The sequence below is a fragment of the Electrophorus electricus genome, chromosome 7, assembly GCF_041902795.1.
Source record: "Electrophorus electricus isolate QZ-2024a chromosome 7, ASM4190279v1, whole genome shotgun sequence".
NCBI lineage: Eukaryota > Metazoa > Chordata > Actinopteri > Gymnotiformes > Gymnotidae > Electrophorus > Electrophorus electricus.
Genome location: NC_137503.1, coordinates 12,698,652 through 12,710,312, shown reverse-complemented (window position 1 = coordinate 12,710,312; position 11,661 = coordinate 12,698,652).

Below are 11,661 nucleotides of genomic sequence, written 5' to 3'. Positions count from 1 at the left end.
TTTCTTTTATTTTTGTTCCAATGCCAAAAGCTGTTGCTGGAGTAAGTGACTGACTATCCCAGTTTGGTCTTGTTTCACCACAACACTTAACTATCAAACTTTCATTGCCATCCAGAAAGCTCTATATTGTGATTGTATCAAAGTGTTTAATGAAAGGCTTCCTCAGAATCTCACAAGATTCTGTTGGGTACATTTTTGTGTAAAATAAGCAGCTATTTAAATGGTTTAATGTTCTTAAGTAATTACTCTGGTAATTGTATATACAAGGTTATAAAAATAACAATGTTTAAACATAACATGGCTCATTATCTTAACCATAGCTCTTTAGCCATTTACTTTTCACAGCTGTCTAATAGGTATTAGGCCCCGAATTTGTGTAATTTGAAGATATTTCTAAAAAGAATGTCCTAATCCATAAAGTAGTAACATATTTCATAGAAATCATTGGGAACTGTAGACATACACCCATAGTAAAACAGGCATATTTCTAATGTAGTAAATGTGTGCTTTTGGGTGAAAAAGATTGATTGTATCAAAAGAATTGCTGGAGGTACCTAATTCACATGAATACATCATCCTTTTGAATCTGTTCCAAGTAATCATCTGCAGTTGCTGTTGTGTAGTTCTTTCCACTTACAATATTTCATCTACTTTTTCAGATGCATAAAAAGATGCAAGCTTGTCCAACTTAATCTTGCACACAGTACAGTTGCAGCATGCAGATGCTTAAAATAACGCAGAGTTAACCAGAACACTTTGAAGTGTTTTGACAGTTACTTCTTCACTAAGTGACATTTCAGCCCCTTACCACCTGTACAGAATAGGGGGAGGGTATGAACACTTCCTTTGACCTCGCTGTCCCTGTGCCAGACATGCTGTTGCGGTTGCATCACTTCCTCATTGAGAGAGGCCTGCCTTCCTGTGCATTTCCACTAAAGCCCCAGGCGCAACATACACTACATGCAGGCTGATTTATTAGTTCACTGCCAAAAAAGCACCTTAAATGACATGGTGTGACATTCCAGCACCTTAAATGCTATTTCCGAAAAGAGCCGGAAATAAGTAGAGCTGCCACAAACGGTTTGTAACCACCTCAGAAAGAAATCCTTTTAAAGTCACTTTTACTGTTTAACATCAAAAAGGCAAATCGGTGAAGCCCAGATGCCTGTCTCCCATTTCTCTCCACTCTTATTCTTCCACGTCGATTTCTCACCGAGTCTCCATCTCGTCTGAGCTGATGCACCAGCAGCGTGGATGAATATGGCTGTCATTCCCACGCGCTCCGCCACAAAGCAGCACAGTCATTAGTATTATGGTGTGAATGCCTGGGCTTCCCGCTACCACCACCCTTGACTAATTTTTTATTTGTATCAAGAAATGGGGGAAAAGAAAAGGAAAATCCCCGGAGCACTGACGAGCCTTCACATCTCATTTGGCTATGCTAATTACCTTTCACATGATTAATTGGACAATTTGTATTAGTGGCGGAAGAAAACGGTTCTTGGCAAGGTGCAAGCCATTAGTTAGTAATGAAAATATTATTAATGTGAGGATTTAAGCTGAGTAAATATGACGGAATTAAAGAAACAAGAACAATTATGATGTGGCGTGCTCAGTCAGTCCCCAGTGTGGTGTGAATAATATGCATAACTGCCTTCATTAGAAATGCATAGCCTATTCGCATTCTCTCTTTCTCACTCTTTCTTTTTCCTCTTTCTCACGCTATTACTTATCAACTCTATCAGTAAATAAACAGTGAGCTGTTGATTGAGGATGTAAATGAACAAGTGATTCACTATTTAGAGAGATTAAGTCCATTAGATACGCACCACGACAGTGTGTACCAGCAAGTAGCCTACTGATACGCAGCAGAAGAGCCAGTGACTTCGACATAGCACAACTCTTCCCTTCCATTAAGCGTGACTGTCAATGTCAGATAACATTTAAACACAAGTAATGTGCAACAATGCTGTCGAGGCCATGTGAGTTTTGGACAGTGCTGTCAGATTGGGCAGTGGCTATGCACCTTGACTGGAGAGTGCTGCTACAGTGATGGTGGTCACTTACTTTAATGAACTGTTGGCACAGTCCTAGTGTAGATTGGTAATCGCAGCAGGTCACTCTGATAGGGCTGGCGGAGGCTGCAGTATGATGGCGATGGTCATTATTTTGTGAAATGCTAGGTGACTTCAGGACAGTGCAGTGGAGGTTTTTTTTTTCCAGTGGAGGAGACAGTTTCTGCTCCATAACCTATCCCCAGCGTTTAAAAAGGCACTTGAGAGGCTCTGCCTGATATAAGTGGAGGTCTGAATGCAACCATTGAAATGTGTAAGACTGCTTTGCCTTCTAAATGGTCCCTTGTGCAGGGTTATTTGCACTCTGTAGAAGTGTGATGGGATGCTATGAAGATGACTTATATGTCATGTACATCTATGTAGAGACAGTGGGCCAGTAGTTAAGTTTGTTGATTTGACAGCTTCAGGATGGCTAGTCAAAACCAGATATAGTTAATCTAGTTGCCTTTCCTACTGTTCTATTCTGTTAATGCTCTCTTGTGCAAAGCACTATTCTGCAAGTTTTAATGATAAACAAGACATTCCATAGAGATTATCTGATATAGTACTAATAAAGTGCTAATAAAGTCTGGTATTATTACCATCCCATGGTAAGACCCTCTTAGAATATTCCAGAGATTAGTTTATTGCTCTGTAGTTCATTTGAAAATTGTAAGTACTGCAGAACTTAAAATCATTATTTCCTGAAAGTGCATTATGTGTATACTTTGTAGACCAATGGAAGTGTTCACTGCACCTTAATGCGCGATCAACAACCCCTAAATCTCTAAATTTCATCTCCTCCCTCACAGGCCTTTGAACACGTGTGAATACACAAGCACTGCTAAAATATTAAGTATCAAGCCAAGAGGTAAATAACCTCTCATGCTAAAGATTTTCAGTCAATAAGAATTAGAAAAATTCACATAATAACCTTAGGACTGTGTGTCATTGAACTGTCTTTATGCTTGTGGTCATACAAAACCATTTTGAACTCAGAATTCTGAATGCATTCTAGAAGCACACATCTCAAAAAAAGGAAAAGGAAAACAGCATTTTAAAAGAAAATTACAGTTTTTTTTTGCCAGAGGGGTAGGGGGGTCAGGTGCAGAGATGAGCTGATGAACTCCACCTTGTTGTAACACTGTAGCTCACCCTGTGATGGTGAACTATGTAGATGACATGAAGCAGTTAGATTTCTTAGTCGCACCACCTCCACATGACCATAAACACCCCCTTAGTTCTCTGCTCTGAATTACAGTGCTGTGCTTTCCCTTCACGGCCACATGTAGAACATTATCAGAGAGATATTATAAAGCAAGCTTCTTGGTGAGAGATATTATAAAGCAAGCTTCTTGGTGAGAGATATTATAAAGCAAGCTTCTTGGTGAGCCTTTTGTTCTTCAGGAAACGCTGGGTTTGTAAGGAGTGTTTACTGCTGCTGGAGTCCCAAGGCACGGAAGAAGGGATTTCCTTCTGTTGTTATTGTAGCGTTGTCATAATATATACTGTGTACAGACGAACACACACACACAAACACACTCACATACATATTATATATACAGAATTGTCTTATTGTATCTGTGGTAAATAATAGCTATTGATGGATCAGCCTTACTGCATTCGGTCTGCAGTGATACATTGTTATTTGTAGTCCAGCATTATCAAACAAGCACAACCGCATGGCATCTATAAGCAGTGCCAAAGGGGTTGGTCACCAGAAGTGTTCCATACTTTGTCTCAAACTGTTATGACTTCTTGACAAGAAGTCGTTTTATTGGTAGTTCTCTGGCTTTCTGACAGACTATTCAAGTGTCATCAACACAGATGTCTTGAATTTACCTTTGAGGGCAATGCGTTTGTAACCTAAGCCTGATAAATGAGGCATCATTCTGAATGCTTCCATGTGTGGGTAGTGATTTGAAAATGGGTATTCAGCCTGTGCACTGATTGAATCTTTGTAACATAAAAGTTCAGGTTTCAACCGACTTTCCCCTAATTGTTTCAGTGAAGAAGAGTGTGGGATTGTTAGGCCAGTACTAGTGTAAGCATGACCAGGTTCACCTAACCAATTGGAGGCTATATGTGTTTTCTTGTGTGTTCTTTCATCTTGGGCAAACATGCAGCGGTCGCTGCATTGTCCAGATAGCTTTATTATGGTCACTGTCACTATGACATATGCTCTTGAAAAATATGTAGTATTAAAGTGATGACAGTGAGCTGAATGCTCAGATATTGGTGTGTAAATATGAATTTTCACCTCATCTGGCTCCCAATCTGTTTCCTTTAGTGCCAAGTGACTTTTATGAAAAATCTCTCCAACAGAAACGATCTGGCGGAGCAATAATGTCCAGCACTAATTTAATACCTTATTACCATAAGCTTAGCGCAACGCATGCATAATAAATTTGTTGTATCGCGCCCGACTCAGGCATGTGGTTGGAACAGGATTGTGGGCCCTGAAACGGCAGCCCCATTTGCATGATATGATGTGAGAGTTGAATGAATTGGAGGATTATGTGGAACACTGTCTTCCTTCCCAGACTCATTGTGCTGAGGAGAAGTATCACATACCCACAGATGGTTAGGAATTTGGAAGCAACCAAAGAGAAAACCATGAAAAAATAGGCACAGGTTTAAAAGAGAGCAGGAATGAGGAGAAGAATGTAGGGGAGAAAACATCAAAGACTATGCAGTATCTAATTTTCATTTTTAAGGTATAGGGCAATATCTACAGAATTTCATGTAGTCTTTTTTATTCTTGGAGGAAATTAACTTTAGAGTACAGAACAAGTTTGAGAGTCAAGCTAATGCAATAAGTTCATATAAATACTGAATGATCAACACCAATCCACCAATAGCTCTAAAGAGAGCATGATATCTGGGAAAGATACCTTTCATACTGAAAGCATACGCGAACCACACCTTATGCAATACTTGTCAAACAAAGAAGCTGTGGTCGCTTGTACGGTGTTCAGTTCACACCTTTGCACTTACGAACCCAAAAACATGGTCACATGTACCCACACAAAATATTTTGACAAGCTCATCTATTACTCAGATACTCTTATTGTTATGCCAATAAATTTTAGAAATGCTGCCAAAGGTGACCACTTTAAAAATGTTTCAATTTAGTTAGGTGCTACTTAGCATTGCGTAAACCTTTTAATATTTGTGTCCAACACTGGAAAGCTGGTGACTGAGAATATTTTCTTACTTCCCTTTCAGTAACTCTGATCACTTTAAAGTTAGCAGGTCATAATGTGTAGGAGTACTTGGTAAAGCTTAATATTTGTCAGAATGCCATGCCAGTAAAAGGTCATTGTCTTTTATATTACAAATGCATGAAGAAGAACATATTGGCTTACAGTATTTTTCAAATACAATACTAGCAAACATTGCACATTACTGGAATGAGACAGTTTAGTTAAAATTTCAGCTAAAAAGCTCTTCATGGCTAAGATTTTTCACTAGAGAGGTGCTAATTCATGGCAGCTATTTGACTGATTTCATCCTTTAGTATTTAACCATAGAAATGTCCAGCGGTGCTTAAAGCCTGTGGGGTTTTCCACTAGAATGTGGGATTCGCAGTACAGCAACAGTGAGTGATTGTGAAGCACAGGACTAGACAAGACGCCGGGTGAATATGTGCATGTTACCGAGCCTGACACGTTTAAGCATGCTTCATTCCTCTTTTAAAGGTCACCATAACTTTTGAGTAACCACCCAGTTTCACTCTTACCATGCCTCTCATACAGACACTGTGGCCTAGACCATAACATGGAAACAACTACAGTTCTTTGTGCTACTAATTGCATCCATGTATAAATAGGCAACTATAGTACATTTATTTGCAGGTCACTTTCAGTGTTTCTTCATATCATCCAAAAATACTAATCCTAATATGTACTCAGTTATGCAACATGTAATTCCACGAGACAAAACAACACATCAGCACAGACTTTCAGCACAATTTGGTTGTTTCCTTTGTTCTCATTTGTACATTTTGAGAAGTGTTTGAGCCTGTTAACAAGACTACTGCTATCATTCTCGCTCTGGGTATATGATCACCAACTTGCTGTAAAGGTAACATACACTGAGAAATGAATCACACGTTTTTTCTGAGCTGAATACATTATCAGACCAAGCAGGACAAAGCTCGGAGTCAAAAACCTCTAGCTTGTTCCTCTGTTTTATTTAATTGTCTACTTGAAGGCCAATCAAGTGTTGTGCAGGCTGTTAAAATTAGGCAAGGGTGAGTCACTCTGGAAATGATTCTCTAAAGGTTACCTGATTCCAAAGAACATTAATTGCACTGGAAAGCCTATTTGCTTTGATGTCATCTATGATTGTACCAACTAACAATAATAATAATATAATAATAAATATGGCATTAAAACAGGAAAGCTTACATTGTTTCTGTGCATTTAAACTCAGATTGCTATGAACATTATGAGTAAACCTTACTGCTACTTCCTTTGGGGCAGAAACGATTGATTGCTTTTTTTTGTGATGTGATCTTTCCTAACAATGCTAGTTTTCATATGCCAGTATGATGATGACTGTTAGTGTTATGTAGTTTGTCATAATTGCCCCTGTCATGCATAAGGAGCAATTGTGCCACTAAATCTCAGATGAACAAATAAATAAATGACATATTTGCCTTTTCACGGATTTGATATAAAAAAAAGATAATATACTGTTTATATATATATATATATATATATATATATATATATATATATATATATATATATATATATATATATATATATATATATATATATATATATAAAACAAAGCAGACACCCAAAGCAGACAAACTTCTTATGCATTTTGAATTTTTCCTATGAATGCAGTTCCCTCACACCAAACTCCTATATTTATATGATGGGCAAATCCTCTTCTCCTAAAATACTACAATCGCTCCTTATCATGGAGGAGAGGGCTGGGGGTGTGGGGCAGGAGCGCAAAGATATCAAGAGTGATGTTATTTTTCATCAGTCTCGGCCACGGCTCACTTTCATTGTCACAGAAAATGAGAAGCTTGCCGCAACACTGCGGAGAAGGGGGGAGGCCTGAGTGTGGCATAAAGGTACGCAGATCCCCCACATGCATTATTCAGGAACCAGGCCCTGTTTATATGTACTGCTGATTTGTGCTGGCTGAAATAAGGGAAGAGAGAGAGAGAGAGAGAGAGAGAGAGAGATAGATAGATGTGCCTATTCTCAGAATTTTTGTCACTTCTCTCATGCTATATATTTTTAGAGATCCTGACTTAGTGTGTTTGCCTTCGTTTGTGAGCAGGAAACAACGGTGCATGCATGAGATCAACTCTGATGTGAAGCATGGCATGAAGGGTTAGGTGATTGTAATGATAATGATATTTACAGTTTGCCACTTTCCCCCAGAGTGTGTGTAAGCATCATAGTTACAGTTGAGATATACTGTATTATATGTCCTTCTACTGTGGAATATACACTAACGCAAATAGTGTAGACTATTTTGTGTTTCCCGCGAAACATTTTTGAGCTCGAACTTCTTAGTGACTATTTTTATAATTTTTCTACATTTTACCAAGACACTACTGGGCTACTGGGCTATTGCATAATGCCCGTGACAATTAAAAAAGATACCATGATAAAGTAAGTTTCATTTATGGAGAACAGAGAAACGCGAGCGTTAGGACAGTCCATCGTGAAACGCTGAGAGACCATGTTTCCACGAGTGCTTTGACATTTAAATGTGGTCACATGAAGGGGAAAATACTTGCTCTAGTTAAACAGACAAAAGAGACGCCAAAGATATTAAAAAGTTGGTGTCTGGTGAGAAATGGGGAGGTTCCCATGACAAGTCAGAGAAAGAATGAGTGAGAACGTGTGGCGGTGTGAGACAAATGAAGCAGTTGGGTGACGTTGAGAAGCGGCCTTCACGTGTTGTAACTGCTGAGTAAAACGCAAACGCGGCGAATGCCTCTCGGTTCTCACCAACACTTTCATTGCTTTAGATATCTGAAGTCCTTACCGAGCACTTCGCTGTTTCTCCAGTATACGTGTGACTGTTCTAGGCGTTTCGCAGTTTATTAGCAAATCAACGCATGCTAACGTTAAAATGTCGCTTTGAACAATAATGAAACCGCAGGATTAATCGGGACTGTAAATAGGTTGTTTACAAAGGTTCCCTACACTTAATCCCATGTTACCAGCTACGCAGAACTACATGTTATTTCGACTACTATTGGAATGGTAAACCAGTGTATGGCAGTATTTTATACAGGAGTGGAGGAAGCCAATGTTCAGCTCCGTCTCTACAAAGAGCCTTTTAAAATGACGATAACCACAAAGAACAAAGTGTAAGTGGAAACGTCCATGAATTATAGTTTATTAGAAAGCTTTCAGAAAGCTTTACAGCTGAATTAAATTTGCTGTATAAACAGAATTGGGAGCACCCCATCAATCCCTAATATTTAAAATGGAGGTTTAAATATAGCCATATGGAATTAATCATTGCATTTAGAGATATTGCATGCATAATATACAGTTTAGGGTGATGGTATGTCTTTGTGCCACACTCAGGAAAAGACAGTCTTTGTTGCATAATTCAAGGTCATATGTGCATCTTACAAATTCCATTTTATTCTGTTTATTCCAGCCATTATGTACAGACTGTGTGTATGTATGCGTTGCACAGCTGATGAAGGACCTCTGCCTGAAATGCCATGTATCTGTGGTAAACTTATATACTTCACTGTAACTTTGACTCTGTCTCTTTTACTACAGTACTCCACTTACAGTGCAGTTACTCCAGTTACTCCATTTACAGTATATATGTATATATACACACACACACACACACACACACACGACACTCTCACATATGTTACATGCGTATGGTTGGGTGTGTGTTCTGGACATTGCACAGGTTTTTAATGATGGTGGTTTTAAGTGGGAAGATCATGAGCGGCAGTTAGGTTATGACTGTGCTTATGCCGGGTCTGCTCTACTCCATTCTGACTATCCTTTTGATCCACTGGGAATGGAAAAAAGCCCTTTGCAGTACCCCCTTACTGTAAATGTGTTTGTTTTCATTTCACTCTGTCTCTGAGCAAGTGTAGCATTGTATTATTTATACCCCCCTGAGCTTTCACTGTCTTACTTTTCACTAAAAGTCATGCTTGAACCTCTTAGCACTTTCAAAACAACAACAGCAGCTTTGAGACAACTTGGGTAATTAGAGAACGACAAGTACCACTCCACAGGGTGGTTATTGGCAATACATAAACACCACACACACACATGCATGCAATACACATGCACACATATAGGATACTGTTTTCTCATAGAGGTAGAGGAGCCTGTGGGTGTTGCGGGTCTTGGGCTTAGGCTGGTCTAAAAGTATTGGTCCTCTGTCTTTGTGTGTTCGAGGCATTGTCGATACCCAACATGTTGTTGTTGCACTCTGAGGTCTATCAGTGCTGATTAAGGAGACAGCAACTTAACCCTTCATATGGTTGATCACCATTACAGGGTGGAATACCCTAGCTAAAACACACAAAGCATGCACGTGCATGCATACACCCATGTTTACATGCACACACATGTACATACACACACACACACACACACACACCTTCCTTTCAGATAAAAAAGCTAGCATTCTCTTTCTTTCGAATATATAATCAATGTCAAACAATGTCACTATATTATTAAGCAGTCAGCAACAAAGTAATACAGAGTACAATAGCACAGGAGCAGTATTGTCATTGAGATAAGATTCCTCTTTCCACACCAAAATGCTTGTTCTCCCTTTTTCTTTAGTAGGTCGGTGAAAAGAGGGTCTGTGTGTGTGTGTGTCTTTGTTATAGTCTAAGAGCAGCTCTGCAGAAAACCTCATACTGACATATCAAATCATTAAATGTTCATTCAGTCTTTAATGACAGAGAACACAAACACGTGTGGCATGAAAACTATAGATATGACTGATATTAACATTTGAAGAGCATGTGACAGTTTTCTGTGCAAAAGAACAAGCTCATCATCAGATTGTAATCAAGGCTTTCTGCTCAAAACTAAAGATTTGAAGAAAGCATAATTGTACTGCTGACAAGTACATTTATATCTGCATACCTAAAGCCCACTCAATACCAGTAAAGACAGATAGATTTACTAAATTCCAGTATTTTTTCATGGATAATGCTTTCATTTGAAGAAAGAGAGAATATGCTGCTCTGAGCAATCAAACTTAATAAGGAATCTGAACAACAGCACACATTTATTTCATTCTTCCTTTACACTTTCATCCCATTTTTGTATGATTTCTATATTTTATATAACAACATAAAGGATATAATTTGCACAGAGCTGTATATTATGTGCCACTGTTGCCCCTATATTGAATGTGAATGTGGCTCCATCTGATGGCCTGGAGAGCCATAACAACCCTCTGCTGTTTAGACAGAGTAAACATAAAATATTTTGGCATTTTGCACTTTATCCTTATTTACATATTTTCACAGTTTACCTACTTTGGGGTTGAAATTCCACTAAAGAAAGTTAGCAATGGTATCTTATGAACAATGTAACGTCAGTGGACTTTTCTGATGGTGTACTGCCTTTCACTAGATTCTAGCACTTCACCTTCAGATAATTTATTCTGACACATAGATGTGTCCTTATGAAAGAGGTAAACAAAGTTTTACCAGTTTATCAAAACACCCATACACAACGTATATTTAAACCCAAGGGACCTAAGGAATTCACTGTGTGAGGCAACAGTTGGAAACTAGCCTAAAGAGACAAACATTCTTTTTAAGTTAAACAAACCTGCTTCAAATCATTTAATGCAGTGAGTAGGTCTGAATATGTGTTCCAGTGCTGCTCAGTGAACCCCATCATGGTGTAGAAAAATAACATATAGTAACATATAGTAAGGTTAAACTACTCATGAAGATTAATTTTTGACCAAAACTGGTATCCAGCTTCAAGAACTGTCGTTTGCCAATCTCCGACAATATTGATGTCATAGTATAAAATCTTTTGGGCCTTTGATTAAGACAAGTCTTGGACTAAATTACATATCAGAGGTGATTCGTTTTTTTTAGAAAAAATCTTTGTCTAGATTAATCTTGGTTTTTGAAGTGCTTCATAGAATATTAAAAACTAATTGATGCATTTATTTTGATTAAATTTAATGTGCAGAAGACTCCCTCAAAAAACAACAACAACAAAACCAAAACAGTACAATTAATCTTTCTTATGCGCAAATCATATTGTTAAACACTCTGATATAAAGATTATATAATATAATCTGATAGGTAATATAGGTAATATTTTTTTAAATCTTGAACATGTCAGTACACGGTTTCTGTCAAATACTTTCGCACTATATTTGATTTTTACATCCATCATGTGCATGAACAATTGCACATTGTAATCACAGAACTTCTGTCAGATAATTACATATGGCTAATCAGAAATAAACCTGTTAGTCTATCTGGTTATTAAGTCATTAATGAGTTCTCGTCACAAAAACGACAACACATTTATTATCAAATCAAGCGAACATTGTTACAGTTGTTTACAAAAATTGGTAAACCCTCAGATCCCCT